Source organism: Triticum aestivum, chromosome 5D, assembly GCF_018294505.1.
Source record: "Triticum aestivum cultivar Chinese Spring chromosome 5D, IWGSC CS RefSeq v2.1, whole genome shotgun sequence".
In the NCBI taxonomy this organism is placed as follows: Eukaryota; Viridiplantae; Streptophyta; class Magnoliopsida; order Poales; family Poaceae; genus Triticum; species Triticum aestivum.
Genome location: NC_057808.1, coordinates 298,797,934 through 298,824,765, shown reverse-complemented (window position 1 = coordinate 298,824,765; position 26,832 = coordinate 298,797,934).

Genomic DNA, 26,832 nt, shown 5'->3' with positions numbered 1-26,832 from the left:
GATTATCAAATCCTTCATGGCTAGTTCGGCCGCCCTATGCAGTTCGGTCAGCTGTTTCAGCTGATCAATAAAGGGCACCGTATGCTCTGGCGCAAGGTGTTGCGACCAGAACAGCTTCTCCGTTGAGCTCCCCTCTTCGGCTCGGAAGAACTCCGCAGCATCAGAAACACTGCATGGCAGATCCGCAAACGCTCCTGGAGAACTCCAAATCCGGGTTAGAAAGAGGTACTTTTTCTTTGCATACTTGGTCTACATGATAAAAGCCTTACCCACTGTGATTTTCCTGGCCTCCTGGATCTCCTGTAGGGCACCCTGGGCTTCAACCCGGGCCTCTTGTGCGCTTTGTTGGTCTTTAATAAGTTCGGACCCTTGGTCCGCAACCTTGCACTTCAAGAACTTGCATTTCTTCACAGCGCCCTGGAGATCTTGCTGGACCTCCTTGACCCTTGCCTCCTGCTTTTCACGGGCGGCTTTTTCCTCCGCCGCTTTCTTCTGGGCCTCGGCCAGCGCGTTCTTAAGGGTCTCCACTTCAGTCGCAGCTCCTACGAAATGTCATGAAAACATGATTAACATAAACAAATCATATCCTTTTTAAAAGATCCGTATAGGCCATTACATACCTTGCTGGTCCTCTAGTTGTTTCTTCACATGGCAGAGCTCTTCCTCGGCCCGCTCCAGACTCTGCTTCAGTTTGGAGACATCGGTAGAATGAGAGGTTGCAGCAAGCATCGAAGCCTGTTTATTCACATAGACATGCATGGTTAGTTTCCCTACGAAAATTATTTGATCCTTTGTCCGGCTTTTCTTTTCGAACGCCGGACAAAGTCTCAAGGGCTACTGTCTATACTAGGGTATTATTTTTGCATAATTACGTCACATACCTCAAAGCCTGTTAAAAGGCTGGTGCAGGCTTCGGTCAGTCCGCTCTTGGCAGACCGAACTCTCTCAACCACCGTACCCATGAGGGTACGGTGTTCCTCAACAATGGAAGCACTTTGCAGCGCTTCCATCATATTATCCGGTGCCTCTGGATGGACAGAGGTCACCGGCGGAATAGGCGCATCTCCTCCTTTCGACGGAGGCCGCTTGCCTGATTCCGGAGCCGTGTGGGTCTCCGGAATGGTATTCGGCTGGGGGCTGAATTGGATATGGCCCCCATCACCAGTATCCATGGGGATTTTCTCCCCCATGTGTCTGACGGCCCCCTGAACCTCTCCCTGGCCTAGGAAGGTCCTTCAGAACAACACCTCGGCTTCGCCCTTGGCCTTGAGAGAGTAAGCCGCCACCCGCGACTCGCTGGCCATCGCCTTTGAATCCAGCGAGCCCCCCGGTGAGGATCACGGGGAGCTGTCGTGGGCCAGACTGCAGTACATGATTCAATATGTTAAAACTATGGAATAAAGGAGCTGGGCATATGTGTGCGTCTTTGAGTACTTACGATTCGGCCAGGGGCTTGTCCCTGGGGCGCAACTCGGAGCTTCTATCAGTGTCCCCCGCGGAGTTATCCGTGAAAGAAACCTTCCCCTTCTTGGACGCCTGTGCCTCTAGATGTGTGGAGGCCGGCCTTTTCTTCCTTCCCCCCTTGGGGGGTGTTATTTTCCTCCTCCTCCTCATCTTCTTCGACGGGGGAGGAGTGGGTTTCGGCATCTTCGGACGTTGCGTCCAAAGTGCCTTTACGACGGAGACCACTTCTGGTCTCCTTGGCCTTCTTCTTGGCTTCCTTCTCCGGTACCTGATAGGGTGCCGGAACCAGCATCTTCATTAGAAGCGGGGTTGCTGGGTTTTCGGGCGGCGGAGCCGGACACTGAATTCGCTCCGCCTTCCTTGTCCAGCCCTGAAAGTACAAATAGGGAGGCTCAGATATCTTCCTTGAGCATACCAGTAAAGGGACCACCCTGAAATGCGAAAAACTTACCGGACTGGCGGGATGGGCCAGGTCGTGCCCACGGTCCTCGGTTGTCTTCGGCCACGACTTGTTGGACTTGAAAATCACCTTCCAGATGTCTTCGTGCGTAGTGCCGAAGAACTGTAGCAGGGTCTGGTGGTCGGCCAGATCGAACTCCCAAAAATGGCAAGTCTGGCTTTGGCATGGAAGGATCCGGCGAACTAGCATCACCCGGATCACATTGACAAGCTTGATGTTCTTGTCTACCATGCTATGGATGCACGTCTGGAGCGATGTCAGCTCGTCCAACGAAGACCAGTCCAGGCCCATCTCTAGCCAGGAGGTGAGCCACATCTGGGCTCCGAACTGGAATTCAGGAGCCACGGCACAGGTGGCTTCGCAAGGCTCTGTGACATAGAACCACTGCTGTTGCCACCCTTTGACGGTCTCCACGAAGGTACCTTTGGGCCATGTGACATTGGGCATCTTGCTCACCATGGCACCTCCGCACTCTGCATGTTGGCCACCCACCACCTTTGGCTTCACATTGAAGATCTTTAGCCACAATCCGAAGTGGGGTGGGATGTGGAGGAAGGCCTCGCACACGACGATGAATGCCGAGATGTTGAGGAAGGAGCTGGGGGCCAGATCGTGGAAATCCACCCCGTAGTAGAACATGAGTCCGCGGACAAATGGGTGAAGAGGGAATCCCAATCCGTGGACGAAGTGAGGGATGAATACCACCCTCTCGTGGGGCTCCGGGGTAGGGATGATCTGCCCCAGGGCTGGAAGCCGGTGAGCGATTTTCGGGGCTAAGTACCCGGCCTCCCGGAGCTTGGTGATGTCTTCCTCCTTGACGGAGGAAACCATCCACTTGCCCTGCGCTCCAGATCCGGACATGGCTGGAGTGCTTTTTTGAGGTGGAAAGGATGGAAGCTTGGGCACTGGAGCTCGAGAATGGATGGGCAGAGAGGAAGAAGGCGTGGGTGAAAAAGTGAAATTCTTATCCCTTTATAAAGGCTGTGAATATCAAGCGCCTCCCCACTCGCCTTAAAACTCGCCTATTCCCAAGAGCCGTGCAGACGGCACGGTTGCGTTACCCACGGCCGTATTAATGAGAATCCCGCAATAAGGGGACACGATCTCTGCTTCGACAAGACGTGCCAATAAAACCGCATCTTGAAACTTGGAGCGGGAGGCTAAAAACGGTTCGAAATGATGACCGGGCGGGGACGTGATGTCACACTACAAAAAGTTGTCAGCAGATTGGACTCGTGAAATATTATGCTCTCTGCGGTTGTGTGTGGTATTTGTTTTGCAGATCCGGACATGTACTCTATGTTCAAGGCTGTTTTGGAGTATTCGGAGAAGGAACCCGCCTTGCAATGCCGAAGACAATCTGTGCACCGGACATCTCGTCATTGAAGCCTGGTTCAGGGGCTACTAAGGGAGTCCTGGATTATGGGGTCCTCGGGCATCCGACCTGTTGGACATGGGCCGAACTGATGGGCCATGAAGATACAAGACAGAAGACTCTCTCCCGTGCCCGGATAGGACTCTCCTTGGCATGGATGGCAAGCTTGGCGTTCGGATATGAAGATTCCTTTCTCTGTAACCAACTTTGTACAACCTGTCGGCGTTATGGGAACGGGGGTCCCAGACTTTCCTGCCTGCGGCCCACGGCGTGGCTATGCTAGCAGGCCTGTACGGCAGACCTTCATCAACAAGACATTCAAGACACTCGCGAGGGGTCAAGCCTCTCGAGGCGGTCGACGCAAGACCTCCTCAGGAGCGGCCTCACCAGGCTGCCTCGCGAGGAGCGGAGATATCAAGGCAGGGCAAACCTCGCGAGGCTCTCGTGACGTGAGCCATGACGATCAGGACCAGGCGGGCGCTAGCGCGCGCAGCATCCTTGTTTCCTCTTTGGTGCTAAAGAGGCAGGCACAGGCGCGGAGTACCGAGGCATCAAACAAAGGTTTCCATATCGATGCAATGAGACCAAGACCAGCAGGACGGCAGGACGGAGGTCACCGTGGAGCCCAAGACGGCGTCATCACCAGAGCCTTTTGCAGGCGAAGACCGCTTTTATCAGGATAAGCTGTACTAGTTGTCCCCTTTCAAATTGGCCACCATTGTTGGCTCCCTTCCCGCTCATTATTTGGGGAGAGGACCAGGGCCTATATAAGTAGAACTAGCCACCACAGTAGGGGCATCTGATCCTCACATCCACAAGTTCGCCAAGCACAAGAACACCTCAACCTCAGGAGGCTGTTCTTCCCTTTGTACTATTGTTCATCAGCCCAAGAGGCAATCCACCACCACCACACTGGAGTAGGGAATTACACCACATCGGTGGCCTGAACCAGTATAAATCTTGGGTCTTTGTGTTGTGAGTTTGTCGAGTTCGTCCGCGAGATATTAGCGAGCCAGGGCGTAGATCGGTAGGGAGGAAATCTTTGCGCGCACCCCAATGTTCGAACCTTGAGGGTTTTTCCGGAACCCGTGATCCGACATTTGGCGCGCTAGGTAGGGGGCGCCAAAGCTCCTCTTCCGTCGATCTGCACCCCGCCCACATGGCAGGCGCCCCGCCATCGACTTCAACGGCCAGCATCGATGACGGGGCCAGGGGGCTCCGAGCCTTGGCCCCCGCCCTGCGGCGGCTGTGGTGGCCAACCAAGTTCAAGCTAGAGATGCTGCCGCGCTACGACGGCGCGGCGGACCCGAAGGCTTTCCTGCTAGCATATGAGGAGGCCGTCCTCGAGGCCGGGGGTGATGACAAGGTCATGGCCAACTGGCTTCCCATGGCCCTCACCGGCGAGCCACTTGCCTGGCTGCTCAACCTTCCCAGATCCATGGTGGCATCTTGGGAGGAGCTGCGCGACCTCTTCACCGCACGCTACGCTGCACCGGCGCACCACGCGGTCACGACCCTGCTAGGAGGCTCTCAGGCACCACCTTCAGATCGCCACATCAAGCCGTTCCTCCGCCAGATCGGTGCCGCTTCCAAGCGCTCGGGGGCTCCGCCCGGCTGGGCTGCTCCTGAGGCTGACCTCACCTTCAGCTCAGAAGACCACCCCATCACCACCGCCGGCACGGGCATGCTTCCGATGCTCTGCATGCCCACCATCTGCCACGTGGCCGTCACCAAGACCCTCATCGACGGTGGCGCTGGCCTCAACTTGCTTTCCGTGGATGCCTTCGGCCTCCTTCACGTGCCACTCGAGCGGCTCAGCCTCAGCAAGCCTTTCTCGGGAGTTGGTGGCGGCGCTGCCCACTCCCTGGGGCAGATCCGCCTCCCCGTCACCTTCGGCACACGCGATAACTACCGCACCGAGCTGGTCGACTTCGACATCGCCCGCATCAGCCTCCCGTACAACGCCATCCTCGGGTACCCAGCTCTGGCCCAGTTCGTGGCGGCGACTCATCCGGCCTATAACCTCATGAAGATGCCTGGAAATAAAGGTGTGCTCACCATCAAGGGTGACACCAAGGAGGCCGTGACAGCGCTCAAGCTTGCCTTCAAGACCGCCGCGGCGGCGCCGGCACCCCCGAGGCCAAGGAGGCCGCACCTACCAAGAAGAAGCAGTTGTTCACCCAAGACAAGGCAGAAACCAAGCAGGTGTCGGTCGACGAGGACGGGTCCTCAGGAGCCACCTTCACCATAGGTGCCGGCCTCAACCCCGGCCAATAAGAGGCATTGGTGAAATTCTTGCGCGCAAACAAGGATATATTCGCATGGGAGCCCAATCAGCTGGTGGGGGTTCTGAGAGAGGTGATCCAGCATCACTTGAGGGTATGCCCTAACGTGCGCCCTGTCGAGCAACGGGCGAGACGACAATCCACGGAGGAGCAAGCCTTCATCGTCCAGGAGACCCGCAAGTTGGAGGCCGCGGGCGCCATTCGCGAGGTTCGATACCCCGAATGGCTGGCGAACCCCGTCGTGGTACCGAAGAAAGGAGGGAAGGAGCGAATGTGCGTCAACTTCACCAAACTCAACAAGGCGTGCCCGCAAGACCCGTTCCCTCTCCCACGCATCGACCAGATCGTCGACTCCACCGCCGAGTGCGACTTGCTATGCTTCCCGGATACGTTCTCAGGGTATCACCAGATCAAGATGTCGGTGGAAGATGTAGAGAAGATAGCCTTCCTGACCCCGTGTGGGGTGTACTGCTACACCTGCATGCCCTTCGGACTGCGCAAAACGGGCGCAACCTTCCAGCGGCTGATGCACATCGCCTTAGGGCGACAGCTCGAGAGAAACACAGAGGCCTACGTCGACGACATTGTGGTGAAATCTCGGGAAGCAAGGACCCTGATCCAAGACCTGGAGGAGACCTTCGAGAGCCTGCGCCAGGTGAACTTGCGGCTCAACCCGGAGAAGATCAAGGCCATTGAGGACATGAGCCCACTGCAGACCCTCAAAGAAATGCAGAAGCTGGCCGGTCGGGTGACTGCGTTGGGACGCTTCATCTCCAAGCTAGGAGAGCGCGCTTTACCCTTCTTCAAGCTGATGAAGAAGAAAGGCCCATTTGAGTGGACTCCGGAGGCCGACCAAGCCTTCCAAGGCCTCAAGAGATACCTAACTAGCCCTCCGGTAATGGTGGCGCCACGACCTCTCGAGCCTCTAGTGCTCTATCTTGCCGCCACCCCATACTCCGCAAGCGCTGCACTAGTGGCAGTTCGGGAGGAGCATCAAGTTAAGGGTGCACCATGCCAAGCTGCACCACCATCTGAGGAGACGGAAGATCAGGAAGGCGTAGCAAGAGCCGGGGCAGCATCGGCAGAAGTCCAAGCTCGGCAGGACGACGTCGCGGAAACCCCCGCCAACGACCGGGCACCAGGAGTTCCACCACCTCAGGAGACGTCCCAGCTTCCGCAAGACACAAGCCCCACCGACGCACCAGCCCTCATCGAGCACCCGGTGTATTTCGTCAGCACGGTGTTGCGGGACGCGAGGGCATGGTACCTTATCTCTCAAAAGCTCCTCCTCGCGCTCCTGGTAGCCTCACGCAAGTTGCGGCACTACTTCCAGGGCCACCCCATCAAGGTCGTCTCGGCCTACCCGTTGGAAAGAGTCCTCAGGAGCCCAAATCCTGCTGGGAGAGTCACTGAGTGGAACATCGAGCTGCAGGCATTCCAGTTGGAGTTCAGCACCACCAGGGTCATCAAGGGAGCTGCGCTTGCTGATTTCGTGGCGGAATGGACGGATGCCGTGGCGTTGGAAATAGGCGAGGACCGGTCCACCTCGCCAGGAAGTAAGGCGCCCGACGGCTGGGTCATGTATTTTGATGGTGCCTTCGCGCACCAGGGCGTGGGGGCTCGAGCGGTACTGATCTCACCCACGCAGGATAAGCTCTACTACGCCGTGCAGCTCTGCTTTTAGCAGGGCGAGAAGGTCTCCAAACATCGCAGAATACGAAGGCCTCATAGCTGGACTGAAGGCCGCGGCAGCTCTAGGGGTGAAGCGCCTCACCGTCAGGGGCGACTCACAGCTCCTCGTCAACTTCTCCAACAAAGTGTACGAGCCAAAGGACAAACACATGGAGGCGTATCTCGCAGAAGTACGTAAGATGGAAAAGCAGTTCCTAGGCCTGGAGGTGCAGCATGTGCCCCGGGGCACCAACAAGGAGGTCGATGACATCGCCAGGAGGGCATCCAAGTGGCAGCCCCAAGAGCCTGGCGTCTTCGAAGAACGACTCTTTAAGCAGCCGGCAGCACCAACACTTTCAAGCACAGCCCAGCCTCGGGAGGAGCTCTCGCGGCCGCCTGCCACAGGAGCCCTAGCCTGTGGCCCGACTTCGGGAGCACGCTTGCTCGTGGCATTCGAGCCCCAGGAGGAGTGCTGGACCAAGGAATTCAAGGAATACCTTATGCAAGGCACGCTGCCAGAGAAGGAGGAGGATGCGGAGCGCGTGGCCCGACAGGCCACGACATACTGCGTCCGGGATGGTGAGTTGTACAGGAAGCGATGATGTCTACTACGCAACCTTCTTCTTGTAGACGTCGTTGGGCCTCCAAGTGCAGAGGTTTGTAGGACAGTAGCAAATTTCCCTCAAGTGGATGACCTAAGGTTTATCAATCCGTGGGAGGCGTAGGATGAAGATGGTCTCTCTCAAACAACCCTGCAACCAAATAACAAAGAGTCTCTTGTGTCCCCAACACACCCAATACAATGGTAAATTGTATAGGTGCACTAGTTCGGCGAAGAGATGGTGATACAAGTGCAATATGTATAGTAGATATAGGTTTTTGTAATCTGAAAACATAAAAACAGCAAGGTAACTAATGATAAAAGTGAACGTAAACGCTATTGCAATGCTAGGAAACAAGGACTAGGGTTCATACTTTCACTAGTGCAAGCTCTCTCAACAATAATAACATAGTTGGATCATATAACTATCCCTGAACATGCAACAAAGAGTCACTCCAGAGTCACTAATAGCGGAGAACAAACGAAGAGATTATGGTAGGGTACGAAACCACCTCAAAGTTATCCTTTCTGATCGATCTATTCAAGAGTCTGTAGTAAAATAACACGAAGCTATTCTTTCCGTTCGATCTATCATAGAGTTCATACTACAATAACACCTTAAGACACAAATCAACCAAAACCCTAATGTCACCTAGATACTCCAATGTCACCTCAAGTATCCGTGGGTATGATTATACGATATGCATCACACAATCTCAGATTCATCTATTCAAACCAACACAAAGTACTTCAAAGAGTGCCTTCCGGGGCTACCACTCAAAGCATATTTTTAGAACAAATAACGTTCATCAAACACAGAGAAAGATAGGGGCTTAATGTTTCGCCTCCCAACCTTTTACCTCAAGGGTAATATCAAAAATAATAATTCATGATCAAATATATTTGAATGGACATATATGCTTAGATCTTTCCCAAACACATGATGCTTGCCACTAAATAGTATGTTGGAATGAGAAGGAATACTACTGACTCTTGCATAAAAGTAAATGATAGACCCTTCGCAGAGGGAAGCAGGGATTTGCAGAGGTGCAAGATCTCGAAGCTAAAACAGAGATGAAAATAATTTTGAGAGGTATGCTTTCATTGTCAATAGAACGACCAAGAGTTCCCAATATCTTCCATACTACATACATTATAGGCGGTTCCCAAACAGAAAGGTAAAGACTTTACCCCCCCCTCCACCAACAATCACACTCCACGGCTTGTCTGAAACAACGGGTGCCGTCCAACTATCAATAATCCTGGGGGAGTTTTGTTTAAATTATTTGTGAATTTATGTTTGATCTTTTGATCATAGGACCGGGCATCCCAGTTACCAGCCATTTTCTCGTGAATGATGAGCAGAGTCCACTCATCGTGAGAATAACCCACCTACCATGGAAGATACTGACAGCCCCTAGTCGCTACATGAGCGATTCGGGCATACAAAACAGATTATTATTTCAAGGTTTAGAGTTTGGCACATGCAAATTTACTTGGAACGGCAGGTAAATACCGCATATAGGTAGATATTTTGCTCATGGATGAAACTTGGTTCAAGGAATTTGGATGCGCAATCAGTATTCCCTCTTAGTACAGATATTTTGGCTAGCAAAGGATTCTAAATAGCAAGCACCACAGGTTAGAGGATCCATAACAATATAACTTCTATACAAATATACCCAAGCATAACTCATTATGTTGTCTTCCTTGTCCAACTCAACTAATTTGCTCAGGTTTGAAAATAATTAATGGGGCTCACAATCATAGAAGATGTTCAAGATAGTATATTTATATGTGAAATCTCTCTTCCTTCAATATTCTTTCATGAATTGTTCAAGTGACCAATACAATGTTTGCTAACCTTCAATAAATTTACCACCTCTACTTCTTAAATGTGAAGTCATTACTCCCCATGGGAAAGGCATATGAAACATATATAATTTCAGATTTATGATATTCAAATCATTCAACTATTTACTCATAGGATATGAGTGAAGCACACGAGTAAATGACAAACTACTCCAAAAAGATATAAGTGAAGATCAATGAGTAGTTAAATAATTATTTAGCTATGTGAAGACTCTCCCATTTAATAATTTCAGATCTTGATACTTTATTTAAACAGCAAGCAAAACAAAATAAAATGACATCTAAGAATAGCAAACATCATGTGAAGAAGCAAAAACTTAGGATCAACCGATACTAACCGATAATTGTCGAAGAAGAAAGGTGGGATGCCAACCGGGGCATCCCCAAGCTTAGACGCTTGAGACTTCTTGAAATATTATCTTGGGATGCCTTGGGCATCCCCAAGCTTGAGCTTTTGTGTCTCCTTAATTCCTCTCATATCACGGTCCCCCTAAATCTCAAAAGCTTCATCCACACAGAACTCAACAAGGACTCGTGAGATAAGTTAGTATAAACCAATGCAAAAACCTTAACATGCTCCACTGTAGCAAATCACTAAAATTATTATCAACATTGCATACTAAATGCCTCTGCATATTTAATAGTCCTATCCTCTAATAGAATCATTAAACAAGCAAACATATGCAAACATAACAACAATCTGCCTAAACAGGACAGTCTATAAAGAATGCAGCAAGATCCATACTTCCCTAGCTCCAAAAATTATGAAAGAAAATTCCCACTGTAGTAAATTTATCAGAGCTTATTATGCAAAAGGTTTCAACATTTTATCACATTCTGACTTTTCTAGGGAATTTTTGCAACAGCGGTAAACTTTCTGTTTTCAAACAGCAACATGTAAATTTGCAACATAAGCATGGTAAAGGCTATCCCTGACATTTTTTTTGAAAATAGAGATGCAAAACATTGTTCTATATAACAGAAATCAAATCCTAGCAAAATAAATTGACGCTCCAAGCAAAACACATATCATGTGGTGAATAAAAATATAGCTCCAAGTAAAGTTACCGATGAACGAAGACGAAAGAGGGGATGCCTTCCGGGGCATCCCCAAGCTTAGGCTCTTGGTTGTCCTTGAATATTACCTTTGGGTGCCTTGGGAATCCCCAATATTAGGCTCTTGCCACTCCTTATTCCATAGTCCATCGAATCTTTACCCAAAACTTGAAAACTTCACAACACAAAACTCAACAGAAAACTCGTAGGCTCCGTTAGTATAAGAGAATAAAACCACCACTTATATACTGTTGTGAACTCATTCTAAATTCATATTGGTGTAATATCTAATGTATTCCAACTTATCTATGGTTCATACCCTCCGATACTACTCATAGATTCATCAAAACAAGCAAACATCACATAGAAAACAGAATCTGTCAAAAACAGAACAGTCTGTAGTAATCTGTATCAAACATATACTTCTGGAACTCCAAAAATTCTGAAATAAATTGGTGGAACTGAGGAATTTGTCTAGTAATCATCTGCAAAACGAATCAACAAAATACCACTCTCCAGTAAAAAAAGTTAGCTAATCTCGTGAGCGCTAAAGTTTCTGTTTTTTACAGCAAGATCATAAAGACTTCACCCAAGTCTTCCCAAAGGTTCTACTTGGCACAAACACTAATTTAAAACATTAAAAAACATCTTAACAGAAGCTAGATGAATTATTTATTACTAAACAGAAACAGAAAGCGAAAAACAAAAATAAATTTGGGTTGCCTCCCAACAAGCGCTTTTCTTTAATGCCTCTAACTAGGCATGATGATTTCAATGATGCTCACATAAAAGATAAGAATTGAAACATGAAGAGAGCAGCATGAAGAATATGACTAGCACATTTAAGTCTAACCCACTTCCTATGCATAGGGATTTTGTGAGCAAACAACTTATGGGAACAATAATCAACTAGCATAGGAAGGCAAAACAAGCATAACTTCAAGATTTTAAGCACATAGAGAGGAAACTTGATATTATTGCAATTCCTACAAGCAAATATTCCTCCCTCATAATAATTTTCAGTAGCATCGTGAAGTAATTCAACAATATAACCATCACATAAAGCATTCTTTTCATGATCTACAAGCATAGAATTTTTATTACTCTCCACATAAGCAAATTTATTCTGATGAATAGTAGTGGGAGCAAACTCAACAAAATAACTATCATATGATTGGGAATTAAGATCAAGATGACAAGTTTCATGGTTATCATTATTCTTTAAAGCATACGTGTCATCAGAATAATCATCATAGATAGGAGGCATGCTTTCATCATAGTAAATTTGCTCATCAAATCTTGGGGGACAAAAAATATCATCTTCATCAACCATAGCTTCCCCAAGCTTGTGGCTTTGCATATCATTAGCATCATGGATATTCAAGGAATTCATACTAACAACATTGCAATCATGCTCATCATTCAAAGATTTAGTGCCAAGCATTCTATGTAATTCTTCTTCTAGTACTTGAGCACAATTTTCCTTTCCATCATTTTCACGAAAGATATTGAAAAGATGAAGCATAAGAGGCACCCTTAACTCCATTTTTTTTGTAGTTTTCTTTTATAGACTAAAATAGTGATAAAACAAGAAACTAAAAGATTCGATTGCAAGATCTAAAGATATACCTTCAAGCACTCACCTCCCCGGCAACGGCGCCAGAAAAGAGCTTGATGTCTACTACGCAACCTTCTTCTTGTAGACATTGTTGGGCCTCCAAGTGCAGAGGTTTGTAGGACAGTAGCAAATTTCCCTCAAGTGGATGATCTAAGGTTTATCAATCCGTCGGAGGCGTAGGATGAAGATGGTCTCTCTCAAACAACCCTGCAACCAAATAACAAAGAGTCTCTTGTGTCCCCAACACACCCAATACAATGGTAAATTGTATAGGTGTACTAGTTCGGCGAAGAGATGGTGATACAAGTGCAATATGGATAGTAGATATAGGTTTTTGTAATCTGAAAATATAAAAACAGCAAGGTAACTAATGATAAAAGTGAACGTAAACGGTATTGCAATGCTAGGAAACAAGGCCTAGGGTTCATACTTTCACTATTGCAAGTTCTCTCAACAATAATAACATAGTTGGATCATATAACTATCCCTCAACATGCAACAAAGAGTCACTCCAAAGTCACTAATAGCGGAGAACAAACGAAGAGATTATGGTAGTGTACAAAACCACCTCAAAATTATCCTTTCTGATAGATCTATTCAAGAGGAATATCGTCCCCAAGCCCTCACTTCGGAGCAGAGGAAGGAGTTGCATCGCTGCAACGTGGAGGCGCTCTATACCCCCGTCATTGGGGAGACTTCTGAGGCTCGGGCCTTAGAAGTTGCGCACCTGGCCACTTTGGCTGAGCGCGCGCGTCTGGAAAACCTCCAGCATTCACTCGACAAACGCGCCCGTCGACAGATCCCTTAATCCAGTCGACGGCCACGACAACTGTTTCCGTCTGAACCCCAGGTATACCGCACTCGAGTCCAGAATCTTGCAGCTGCAGCCCGCATAGCAGAGTCGATTCAGCCATCTAGTTCAGAAGATGGTAGAGGTTTGCTACAGATCCGAGCGCTGCTCCGATCGGCGGGTGAGCAAAACTCGGCTGTTTCCCAGTCGCGTAACCGGATCCATAGCAGATCTGTGGTTGCAGACACCGTTCAGTCAGCGCACAGTCCAAGATCACCTCCACAGCATGAAGACCGTGGGAACTGCCGGGATCAGTACCTGGATCGAGACCATGGACAGTATGATCATCCCTACGCCCGTGATGACCACCGTCGAGTGCCTACACCCCCTCCGAGGGGTGGATCGTACGCGCCCCGGCGGTATGATGACAGGCACCTGTATGGTGATGAGTGGAGGGCTCCAGTCGACCCAAGAGAGCCTGGGTTCGATGCGAGATCGCTCCTCATACAAGGTTTGGTCGACAGAGGCCAGGCCCACAGAGAAGGACAAGACAGAGACCGTTCGACCGGAAGCAGAGCATTTGTTTCTGGTCCCGAATGTTTCAGCAGAGCCATCCGAGCCGCTGAAATCCCGCCTAACTTCAGGTTGGCGACGGGCGTGAGTAAGTTCACCGGTGAGTCGAAGCCCGACACTTGGCTAGAAGATTACCGAGTGGCAGTGCAGATTGGTGGAGGCAACGATGATGTGGCCATGAAGCACCTCCCCTGATGCTTGAGGGTTCGGCCAGAGCTTGGCTGAATCAGTTGGCCCCTGGAAGTATCTTCTGTTGGGAAGAGTTAGCCCGAGTGTTTATAAAAACATTCGAGGGAACCTGCAAGCGACCTGCTGGGCTAACAGAATTGCAACACTGTGTTCAGAAGCAGAATGAGACCTTGAGAGATTACATCCAGAGATGGTCTACCCTTCATCATGTGGTAGAAAATGTGTCAGACCACCAGGCAGTCTGCACCTTTAAGGAGGGCGTTCGGTACAGAGAGCTCATCTTGAAGTTTGGTCGGTCTGGAGATGTCTCTGGGCCGGATGATGGAAATAGGCACTTGGTACGCTAACGGTGAGGAGGAAGATTGACTCCACAGTGGAAGGGGAAAACCAGTGGCCCAAGACAGCGGAGGTGGAAATTCCAGTCGGAAACAAAAGCGCAAAGCTGAAGTTGCATGTCCCATCGAGGTCCGCAGTTCTGAATCAATGGAAGTTCAATGGAAAACCTAAGGGGCCGCGGACGCCCAAGAAGGTGAAGGATCAGTCCGGCAATGACGTCCTTGATTTGCCGTGTCACATACACACGAAAAAAGACGAGGAGGGTAACTTGATTTTGCCCAAGCATACCACCCGACAATGTTGGCTCCTGATTCAGCAGTTCCGAGAGGGTTAGCTGAGGGAGTCCTGGATTAGGGGGTCCTCGGACTGCCGGACTATATACTTATGCTGGACTGTTGGATTATAAAGATACAAGACTGAAGACTTCATCCTGTGTCCGGGTGGGACTCTCCTTTGCGTGGTAGGCAAGCTTGGAAATTAGGATATGTAGATCTCCTTCTTTGTAACCGACTCTGTATAACCCTAGCACCCTCCGGTGTCTATATAAACCGGAGGGTTTAGTCCATAGGACAACAACAATCATAATCATAGGCTAGCTTCTAGGGTTTAGCCTCTATGATCTCGTGGTAGATCGACTCTTGTAATACTCACATCATCAAGATCAATCAAGTAGGAAGTAGGGTATTACCTCCATCGAGAGGGCCCGAACCTAGGTAAACATTGTGTCCCCCACCTCCTGTTACCATTAGCCTTAGACGCGCAGTTCGGGACCCCCTACCCGATATCCACCGGTTTTGACACCGACATTGGTGCTTTCATTGAGAGTTCCACTGTGCCGTCACGATAAGGCTTGATGGCTCGCCTTGTTATCAAGGGCAACATCACCTCTGGGGGAGCCCTGGCTTTAGGCCAAACTCTCCGACTAGGTGGCTTCGTCATGACCGCCCGTTCGGCCGCCGCACCGACGATGACTTCTCGGGTCATCAAAAACAGCCTCCACGTCAGCTCAGAACTCACCGAGCAGATGGAACCAATGGAGCTCTCCTCCCTGAACGAGCTCTTGGATCGCATCGCCGCCTTGGGAGTCGCTACGGACTATGATCGGATCAGGCTTAAACCCGACCAAAGAGAGATTAACTATCCGTCGGTCACCCACCAGATAGCGGTAGTGGAGGAGCAATGCAGCGATTCTTCCTCTATTTTGAGGACAAACTATGTCCAGATTCCCGAGCTCTCCGAGACGGATACCCGCCTACGGAGGACAGGGCCCAAGCTCCGAACTTAGAATCAGACAGCGGACCAGAAATATTGGGCAGCATCCCGGAGCCCGAACTGCCAAGCTCAGAAGCTCCTCTGCCCCTGGGTCTCAGATCGTGTCAGGGTTTGGACTTAAATCTACCCACCCACCCAGATACAAGCGATCTTTCCCACATTAGACAGTACATCACTTTTGGGCTAGATTCCGCCTTGTATTGAACAAGGTCAAGGACTGTCGCGAGGAAGACGCAATCTCATTATTTTGCAAAAATTGCACGGACAAGGGAATCCTCAATGCCATAAGTCGCCGTGTCATAACACACTTCACTGACTTGGCGGCCATAGTACAGAAGTACTGCGTGATGGAAAGCACATGGAAAACCCAAGCAAAATTCTGGGATCCTCCATCCCTCACCAAACCCCTCGTCCGAACTAAAAGGGTGCACCGTCGCAAGTCACCCGATCCAATTACAAAGAAACCAAAGCCGACTGCAAGGCATGGAACCGTATTGGAGGGATGGCTCAATGGGCGATGCAAAATTCACACCACACCGGATACCATACCAACACATAGCCTTAGAGCATGTTGGATACTTCGGCAGGTGGCCAAGAGCGGCAAGGATCTCCTCATCAACGACACCGCAGAGCATCATCCCACAGAAAATAACAATACAGTATTGACAGTCTTCAAGACTTTCGCCTCAAATAACAGGCGCAAGTGAGCACTCCGCAGCCTCGCCGAAGTCTGCCACGTTGCAGCAATAAATCCATGGAACGACATGGCCATAACCTTCAATGCGAGTGATGAACCTCAATTCCGAACAGTCCGAGCATCAGCCGCTTTGGTCCTTAGTCCAATTGTGGACGGCTTCCGGCTTACTAAAGTGCTCATGGACGGGGGCAGCGGATTAAACCTCATCTACGAGGAAACCCTCAACAAAATGGAAATAGACAAGAGCCGCATTGAGCAAAGCAGCACGACATCCAGGGGAATTATCCCTAGTCGGGAGGCACGATGCACGGGAAAAATAACACTAGATGTGGTATTCGGCACACCGGAGAATTACAGGTCTGAATAAATCACATTCCAAGTGGCCCCGTTCAATAGCGGATACCACGCCCTTCTAGGGAGGGAGGCGTTCATGAGCTTCCAAGCTATACCCCATTACGGGTACATGAAGCTCAAGATGCCCGGGCCAAATGGAATCATCACCCTAGCTAGTGACCCAGATGTCGCACTCTGTGCCGAAAACAAAACCGCCGCCCTGGCCCTTGAGGCACTGTCCGAAGCCCTCGCGGCCGAAGAACTAACCACGCTGCGCTCCACAGTGTACAGGGACGACGTGATAATCGACAAACGATCCAAGTCCACCTCTTTTAAACCAGCGGACGAAATAGTCAAATTCCAAGTCCACCCAACGGACTCTACAAAAACTACCTCCATCGGGGCACAGCAGAACCCCACAATAGACACCGCACTGCAAGAGTTCTTGCGCAAGAATTGGGACATCTTTGCCTGGCATCCTTCAGACATGCGAGGTATCCCATGCAGGCTAGCCGAGCATAGCCTAAACATACTGAAGGGATACAAGCCGCTCAAGCAGACTCTTCGGCGTTTTTCAGAACCTAAGCGACAAGCCATGGGAGAGGAGTTAGCCAAGTTACTCGATGCCGAATTCATCAGAGAAATAAAACATCCAGACTGGCTAGCAAACCTGGTGATGCTACCAAAGAAGGACAAATCCTGGCGCCTATGTGTCGATTTCAAGGACCTCAATAAGGCTTGCCCCAAGGATCCCTTCCCAGTCCCCCGTATCGATCAAATCATTGACGCTACCGCAGGACACGACTCGTTGTGCTTCCTCGACGCATACTCCGGATACCATCAAATCAAGATGGCGGAGTCCGATCAAGCCGCAGTGGCATTCATCACACCATACGGCCCTTTCTGCTTCAACACCATGCCTTTCGGGCTGAAAAATGCCGGTGCAACCTATCGACGCATGATTCAGACATGCCTGGAAAAACGAATTGGCAAAACAGTTGAGGCATACGTAGACGACGTGTTCATTAAGAACAGACTCGTCGAATCTTTAATAGACGACTTGAGGCTTACGTTCGACAATCTACGGAGATATGACATCAAGCTCAATCCGGAAAAATGTGTTTTCGGCATTCCCGCCGGAAAGCTCCTGGGCTTCATAGTTTCCAATGGAGGAATTGAAGCAAATCCGGCCAAAATCCGAGCTTTGTCACAGTTGGCTACCCCAACAGACCTCAAGCAAATCCAAAAATTAACTGGATGCGTGGCCGCCGTGAGCCGCTTTATCTCCCGATTGGGAGAAAAGGCACTGCCCCTCTATCGCCTTCTTCGACGCACCGAACACTTCGAGTGGACTAATGTGGCTACGGCCGGACTGGATGAAATAAAGGCCCACTTGGCCAGCAATCCAATCCTAGCTGCACCAAACATCGGCGAACCCATGCTATTATATATAGCTGCTACATACCAAGTGGTAAGCGCAGTGCTCGTCGTCGAACGAGAGGAGGAGGGACATAAGTTCCCGCTTCAAAAGCCGGTATACTACATATCCACTGTCCTCACTCCATGCAAGTCACGGTACCTACATTATCAAAAGATAGCATACGCGGTCTTCATGGCATCCCGGAAACTACGACACTACTTTCAAGAGTGTTCAATCACGGTGGCCTCCGAAGTACCACTCAACGATATAATAAATAACCGCGACGCTACGGGCCAGATTGCTAAGTGGGCCATTGAGCTCCTCCTGTTCGACATCATATATAAACCATGGCGAGCCATTAAGTCGCAGGTACTGGCTGACTTTGTCACCGAATGGACAGAAGTCGAACTCCCTAAAGAGTACGGCGCATACTCCAATTGGATCATGCACTTTGACGGCTCTAAGATGCTGGCTGGTCTAGGAGTGGGTGTTGTCCTGACATCCCCAACCGGAGATACAGTCCAATACGTACTCCAAATACTTTACACAGACTCCAACAATGCAGCCGAATAGAAGGCTCTATTGCACGGTCTTCGGATAGCGGTCTCCATGGGCATTCAACGTCTAGAGGTGCGTGGGGATTCGAACCTCGCAATATCTCAAATAAATGGAGATTTGGACGCCAAGGACCCGAAAATGGCGGCTTACCGCAATGCCATCCTCATGATGTCAGCTCGGTTCGAGGGGCTCGAATTTCGTCACGTGGTCCTTGAAAATAACCAAGCGGCGGATATTCTCGCCCGCATTAGTGCTAAGCGCGACCCCATCCCACCTAATATCTTCATGGAAAGGTTATTCAAGCCGTCCATGGTATGGCAAGGGGAGACCGGTAATATTAGTCCGGATTCGACCACAACCCCAGATCCCGAACACTCTGACATAATTGGAGGCCCCGCCACCGAAATAACACCTTCGGCCCACGCGATCATGGCTGTCATTGCCCCGTGGACAGAACCCTACTTAGCCTACCTAAATAGGCAAGAACTCCCCAAGGATCAAAATGAGGCCCACTGCATTGCGCGGCGCTCTAAAGCCTACAAGGTTCACGAGGGAGAGCTTTATAAGAAAAGCGCTACCGGAGTACTCCAAAGATGCACATCCGAAGAGGAAGGACGGCAGCTCTAGGCCGAAATTCAAGCTGGACTCGGCGGCCATCACGCCGCAGCTCGGGCCCTCATAAGCAAGGCCTTCCATACAGGTTTCTACTGGTTGACAGCCCGAGAAGACGCACAGGACCTCGTCCAATATAGCATCGGTTGCCAGCTTTTCGCAAACCAAAGCCATATGCCACCTACGACTTCCAAACAATCCCCATTACTTGGCCCTTTGCGATCTGGGGGCTTGATATGGTCGGACCCCTTAAAGGAGGAAGCCATAAGAAAAAGTACCTATTGGTCATGGTGGATAAATTCACCAAATGGATAGAGGCCAAACCAGTTAAAACGGTCGAATCCGGACCAGTGATATACTTCATATCAGGGGTTGTACACCATTACGGTGTCCCCCACAGCATCATCACTGATAATGGCTCCAACTTCACAGCCGACGAGGTGAAAACTTGGTGCGGCAACATGGGCATTAAGCTCGATTACGCCTCCGTCTATCACCACCAAACAAACGGTCAAGTCGAACGAGCAAATGGTCTTATTATGAGCAGCATCAAACCCAGACTAGTGCGATCTTTGAATGAATCGCATACGCACTGGGTCGAGGAGCTCGACTCCGTACTATGGGGACTGCGGACCACGCCGAATCGCACTACCGGATACACACCATTTTTCATGGTGTTAGGCACAGAGGCGGTATTGCCCTGCGATATCATTCATGACTCACCACGAGGGCGCATGTACGAAGAGAGAAAAGCCGAGCTTGATCGGCAGGACAGTCTAGATGCCCTGGAGGAGGAGCGCGACATCGCAAAGGCCCGTTCCGCATTTTATCAGCAACAGTCTAGAAGGTATCAAAGCAGAGAAGTGCGGGCCAAAACTTATAACGTTGGCGAACTTGTTTTACACCTACCGGAGAAGAAAAATGACAAGCTCAAGCCCAAGTGGGAGGGTCCCTTCATCATCGATAAATTTCTCACTGGAGGAGCGTACCACCTGCGTGATGCTTTAGATAATCGGCTTGAGCCGAACCCATGGAACGCTGCCAGACTTCGAAGATTCTACGCCTAGCGCCGAACTCTGTGTTTGTCTCCTTACCTCCGCACTTTTTAAATTCTATCCTCTTTCTTCCTTTTTTATTATCATTCTTATGGCCCTAAAAATCTCCAATTGTGACTTGCTTACACAATCTTGACACGTTATGCGCGCTCATTATACCTGGGGGCTTCTTATACAGAAGCTTAATATAATTATATTCCGGGTTTGATGCCCCCTAGACATGTGTTACTTTTCCACATGTACCTTTTCATCGCCATTATATGCATCGATATGACTTAAGTTTTGGCCAAGCTAGGTTGCCTGGCTCTTGTGTTTATGCCCTACATTCCCGTTAATTCGGCTAGGGCATAAGGGGAGCACCTCTGCGATTGTTACTGTCGGGTCAGCCAGATGTGTACCTCAGACTGGGTGAAGCCGAAAGCTAGCGTTCCTAAGGGAATATTCGGTCGGTGAACAAAAGATGACTTTTACTTATTCCAATACAAACCCCCAGATGTTTTATATCCCGCGTCTATGTTCACAGTTCGGACATGCACATTAATGCATGCGTACCCAGAGAAAGGAACCCTTAACGGAACTATTCTCTCTGGAAGATGTTTCTTACTACCCATGTAATATAACATAGCTAGTTAGGTACTTGTCTGTTCAAGCACTTATGACCCCTACGCCTGGTTTCCACGCGTACCCCGGTTTACGTAACTGAGCGGGTATTCAGATACACTCCGGACTGTCGGGTCCGGAGGTCGAAGCGAAAAGGTCCGCCATGAAAAATGCATGATATACAATCCGGCTAGGACAAAATATGTCAATTGAAGTACACAGTCACTTAGACTGGCTAAATTATTCTTCTATACCATCCAATAGGTTGTCTAGCCTACAATCCTATTGGGAATACTTTGCGGCTAATTTTACCTGGTCATATACCAGACTGACGGGGATCTCTTTCCCATATGACCCTACAGGTCCGACCTCGGCCATGTGATTTGGGTCAACCCTGGTGTACCGCGTCTTCACCATGGCCCAGGCTTCCCTCGCACCTTGTCGGCAGGCCGATATCTTCCATAATCGGAAGTGCTGTCGCGCCCCCTTGAGCATTTGTAAAAGCTCCCCCATGCCTCCTGGCAGGGAGGCGGATGGCCACAAGGCTTGGGCAATACGCTGCATCACCTGTCGAACTTGTTCGTGCAGTTGTGAGAGCTCTTGCAGAAAATCGCCTGCGGATCCGGGAATCTCCTCCTCGGGACGACCTATCAGCATACCTACAGACATAACTCTGTTAGCCCGTTTCTTCGCCGAACTGTATAAAGGTTCGTTCGAGCACTTACTAAAAATGCCGCGTCGAAGCCTCTTATTCTCCTTCACGGAGTCAGCAAGCTGGGCCCGAACATCTTTCAGTTCAACGCCCAGCCGGGTATTGCCATCCTGGAGATCGTTTTTCTCTCGCCTAACGTGCGTAAGCACACGCTCGCCAGCCTTTAGCTGACGTTGAGCATGTTGCTCATCCCCTTGTATGATCTCTGGATTCACTCCGGGATTATCTGAAGAATCTATTGTTAGATTCGCAAGCATGCCGAATACTAACTGGTACACGTAATTACGTTCTTTTTGATCAAGACAAGTATTACCAGATGAGGCCTTCTTGGATTCCTCCATTCCGGCGACTGCGGCCCTCAGCTGGGCTTTGCACTCCTCCAGCTCTTGAGACAAATGGGTGTTCTTCTCTGTAAGGACCTATTCATACATTGATCCTTAAATCAGTTGTGCCAACTGTTTCAAGTCTCAGGGGCTATTGATATACATAACTATCAAATTTTCTTACCCGTATATCCTTTAAATACTGGTCTGTGGCTCTAGCAAGCCCACCTTGAGTAGCTCGAATGTACGTGTCTCCCGAGTTGAAGGCATTAAATGCCTCTTCGGAGAAATTAGGGTCGCGGAGTACGGCCCGTCGGCGCCTGTGATTCATGGCACTCTCCACTTCGGAATTCGTGGCGGATATTCTATCCGCATCCTCTGTAGGAGGATCGTCCGACGTTGTCCCCACGTCAGCCTCCACCCTTGAGTCTGGCTCTGGAGTCTGGCTGGTGGAAGCGTGGCTGGCAGGATCTCCAGGCATAGTCCAGCGAGTGCTTTTTCTGCCAAGGGGACAAGGGACATTGTTATATTTTAAAAGACGATAATTACGGAGCAGGTTTTTAATCATACCTCCGCGACGGTGTCTCAGTCCTGACCGCCTTCCTTTTAAGCCTACCCGGCTTCGGTGCCCCTTGTTGGGGAGTCACCGCGGGTTCGGCACGGCGCCCCGATGGCCTTCCCTATAAAGCACAATACATGTGCGATGGGTCAAGCGCAAAGAAGGGATCCTTTTCGGAAGTTAGGACTCCGGTTTTACTTACATGTGATGCGGGGAGGAGACCAGGATAATCAGCTATGATGGCCACTAAGACACCATCACAACTTAATTGGTAAAACATCCTGTCGACAAGCTCCACAAATATGTCCGGATCCTCTTCAAGTCCAGGGTCGAGGGCCCAGTCGGGGTCCTTTGGCTGTCGAGACGGGTTGTGGGCCTCCCTCACAGCTTTTCGTAGTTCCTGTTATGGACTAGCAAGGTAAATATTTGCAATGAAAGACTGCGGAAATGAATAGAGTTGAGTAAAGGATAGCAACTCACCCAGCTGGGGGGGTGTACATGGAAAATCCATCCCGTGGCTTAATGCGGATGATCTCCTCTTCTTCTCCTTTATACAAGTCGGACAATATTTTCGCCAGAGCAGTGGCGGAGTTCGTGCCTTTACGACCGCAGCGCGTGGTGTCGTCTTCTCCATTGAAGTGCCACATGGGATGCCCCCGATACTGGAGTGGCTGCATCCCCGCATTATGCATATTGACATAACCTCGATTATTGTCAATCCTGATTCGGCTAGCGTTTTTATCCTGCCCAATAGTTGAAGGACCTCTCTGCTATCTTCCCCAGGAGGACTCCGGGGACGCCAGCTTCGGCGTTTCTTCAATGGGGCATTTGTGAAATCAGGAAGACCCATCCGGATAGGGTCAAGAAGGGAGACGTCCTCTATATAAAACCACTCGGAAGGCCAGTCTTCGGATGTCTTCTTCGGAGTGCCGGACAAGTATCCGGTCCCGGCGATGCGCCATATTTTGGCTCCGCCCACTTGTTATATTGATCCCTCCTGATTATGAGGTACAAGGCAGAACAACCTTTTCCATAGCTCAAAATGAGCTTCGCAGCCCAGAAATAGCTCACAAAGGGCGACATAACCTGCGATGTGCAGGATGGAGGCAGGAGTGAAGTTGTGCAGCTGGAGGCCATAATACTCCAGGAGCCCGCGGAGGAACAGATGGACTGGAAATCCGATGCCCCTCAACAAGTAAGGGACAAGGCACACTCGCTCCCCCTGGATGGGTTGGGGAAACTCTCCGCTTGCTCCCCGCCGTCATAAGTAGCTAATCCGGCTCGGACGGGGACAAGATATGCGGGTGGGAGAAACCCCTGGGTCTGCAACTCCACTAATTGACCGTGGGATACGGTGCACTTCTCCCAATCACCTAGCTTAGCGCTATGGGAGCGAGAGGAGGAGCTGCGGCGGCCGGCCATGATAGGATGGTTTTTTCGGGCGCGCTCTGATGGATCCTCGCTTGGGGGAAGATGGTGTGATTTGGATCTGAGGATCCATGTCTCTTTAATAGACAATTTATTTACATGGTCAGGGTGGCAAGTGTAAACATGCCCCGACTTCCCGCATTCGCTCGACACATGGAGAATGCCATTATTAAAAAACAGAAGCCGAGGAGTGCAACATTAATGAGAAGCCGGACACTGCTCGTTACAACAGGAACTCTGGATAATTTGGAGAAGAACCCGCCTTGCAATGTCGAAGACAATTTGCGCGCCGGACTCATCGTCATTGAAGCCTGGTTCAGGGGCTACTGAGGGAGTCCTGGATTAGGGGTTCCTCAGACTGCCGAACTATATACTTATGCCAGACTATTGGACTATGAAGATACAAGACTGAAGACTTCATCCCGTGTCCGAGTGGGACTCTCCTTTGCGTGGAACGAAAGCTTGGCAATTCGTATATGTAGATCTCCTTCTATGTAACCGACTCTGTGTAACCCTAGCCCCCTCCGGTGTCTATATAAACCGGAGGGTTTAGTCCATAGGACAACAACAATCATAATCATAGGCTAGCTTCTAGGGTTTAGCCTCTACGATCTCGTGGTAGATCTACTCTTTTAATACTCATATCATCAAGATCAATCAAGCAGGAAGTAGGGTATTACCTCCATCTAGAGGGCCCGAACCTGGGTAAACATTGTGTCCCCCGCCTCATGTTACCATTAGCCTTAGACGCACAGTTCGGGACCCCCTACCCGAGATCCGCCGGTTTTGACACCGGCATCAGCCCCTAGAAAAGGATTCTCATAAGGATGAAGAGGAAAAAGAAGATGATGGTTACCCCAATGTGAATGCCACTTTAGTGATTTTTGCTGACCAAGAGAGCAAAAGACGACTGAAGGTTATCAACAGGGAAGTCAACATGGTTGCTTCGGCAACTACGACGTACTTCAAGTGGTCAAAGACTCCCATTACATTCGACCAGTCCGGTCACCCAGCGCACATTGCTACCCCTGGGCGGCAAGCGCTGGTGGTCGACCCAGTCGTTGGGGGTACCTGACTGACTAAGATTCTCATGGATGGTGGCAGTGGATTCAATATTCTGTACGCTGAGACTCTCCGAGGGATGGGCATGCCAATGTCCAAGCTTAGTGAGAGTATCATGCGATTCCACGGAGTCATCCTAGGAAAGAAAGCAGATTCACTCGGTCAGATCACTCTTGATGTGGTTTTTGGTGACTCCAAGAATTACCACAAAGAGAAGTTGACGTTTGAGGTGGTGGATTTTCACAGTGCCTACCACGCTATTCTGGGCAGACCCGTGTATGCTCATTTCATGGCTCGACCATGTTACGTATATATCAAGCTGAAGATGCCAGGACCCAGAGGCGTGATCACAGTCACCGAATCGGCAAAGGTCCGACGAGTGGCTTCAGACGGGTTCGAAGATTGCCGACGAGCAAATGGCAGCAGTAGAGATGGAAGAATACAAGAAGAACACATACCCTAGTGAGTTGTTGCGAGCTAAGAAGCCTGCTTTAGAGTCCGCATTTCAGTCGACTGGTGAGACAAAGCCCGTTCATATTCACCCGACTGACCCCATGCTGCTCCGACCCACATCTCAACAACACTCGACAGCAAATAGGAAGAAGTGCTCATCCAGTTCCTCCGTGAGAACTGGGACATCTTCGCATGGAAGCCATCTGACATGCCGGGTGTGCCCAGGAGAATGGCTGAGCACCATTTGTGCGTCGACCCAAATGCAAAACCTGTCAAGGAACATCTCTGTCGGTCCGCCGTGGAGAAGAGGAAGGCAGTTGGCGAAGAGGTGGCTCGTCTTCTGGCAGCCAAGTTCATCCGCGAGGTATACCACTCTGAGTGGCTCGCCAATGTTGTCATGGTCCCCAAGAAATATGATTCACTTCGTATGTGTATCAATTTCAAGCACATCAATTGGGCCTGCCCGAAAGATCACTTCCCTCTCCCCCGCATCGACCAGATAGTCGACTCAACTGCGGGATGTGAGCGTTTGTCCTTTCTGGACGCATATTCCGTGTACCATCAGATCTGACTGTATGGACCCGATGAAATAAAAACGGCCTTCAAAACCCCATTTGGGTGTTTTTGCTATGTTACCATGCCTTTTGGTGTTAAGAATGCTGGCGCCACGTTCATGCGCATGATTCAGAAGTGCCTGCTCACTCAAATCAGTCAGAACATGGAAGCATACATGGACGATATCATGGTCAAGTCACGGAAAGGTTCCGACCTGCTGACTGACCTTGCTGAAACATTTTCCAACTTAAGAAGATATGATATCAAACTCAATCTGTCAAAGTGCACATTCGGAGTCCTAGGCGGAAAGTTACTCGGTTTTCTCGTTTCGGAACAAGGGATCGATGCAAACCCAGAAAAGGTTGGAGCAATTCTCCGAATGAAACGCCCTATGCGCATGCATGACGTTCAGAAGCTTACTGGTTTTTTGGCTGCATTGAGCCGATTCATTTCTCATCTCAGTGAAAAGGCATTGCCTCTTCATCGACTAATGAAGAAGTCTGATAAGTTCGAGTGGACTCCTGAAGCCGAAGCTCAAAGCCCTGCTGTCCACCCAGCCAGTGCTTGCTGCCCCAATCAGCAAGGAGCCTCTACTGCTATATATCGCAGTCACTAGACAAGTTGTCAGCATAGTGCTCACGGTCGAGCGGGAGGAAGAAGGCAAAGCTTGTAAAGTCCAGTGCCCAGTGTACTATATATCTGAAGTATTGACTCTGTCCAAGCAAAGGTATCCGCATTACCAGAAGCTTGTCTACGGGATTTATCTCACCACGAAGAAAGTTGCACATTACTTCGCAGGCCACTCAGTTTCAGTCGTCAGCGATGCTCCATTATCATAAATCTTGAACAATCGAGAAGCAACCGTTCGACTGGCCAAGTGGACGATTGAACTCCTCCCTTTAA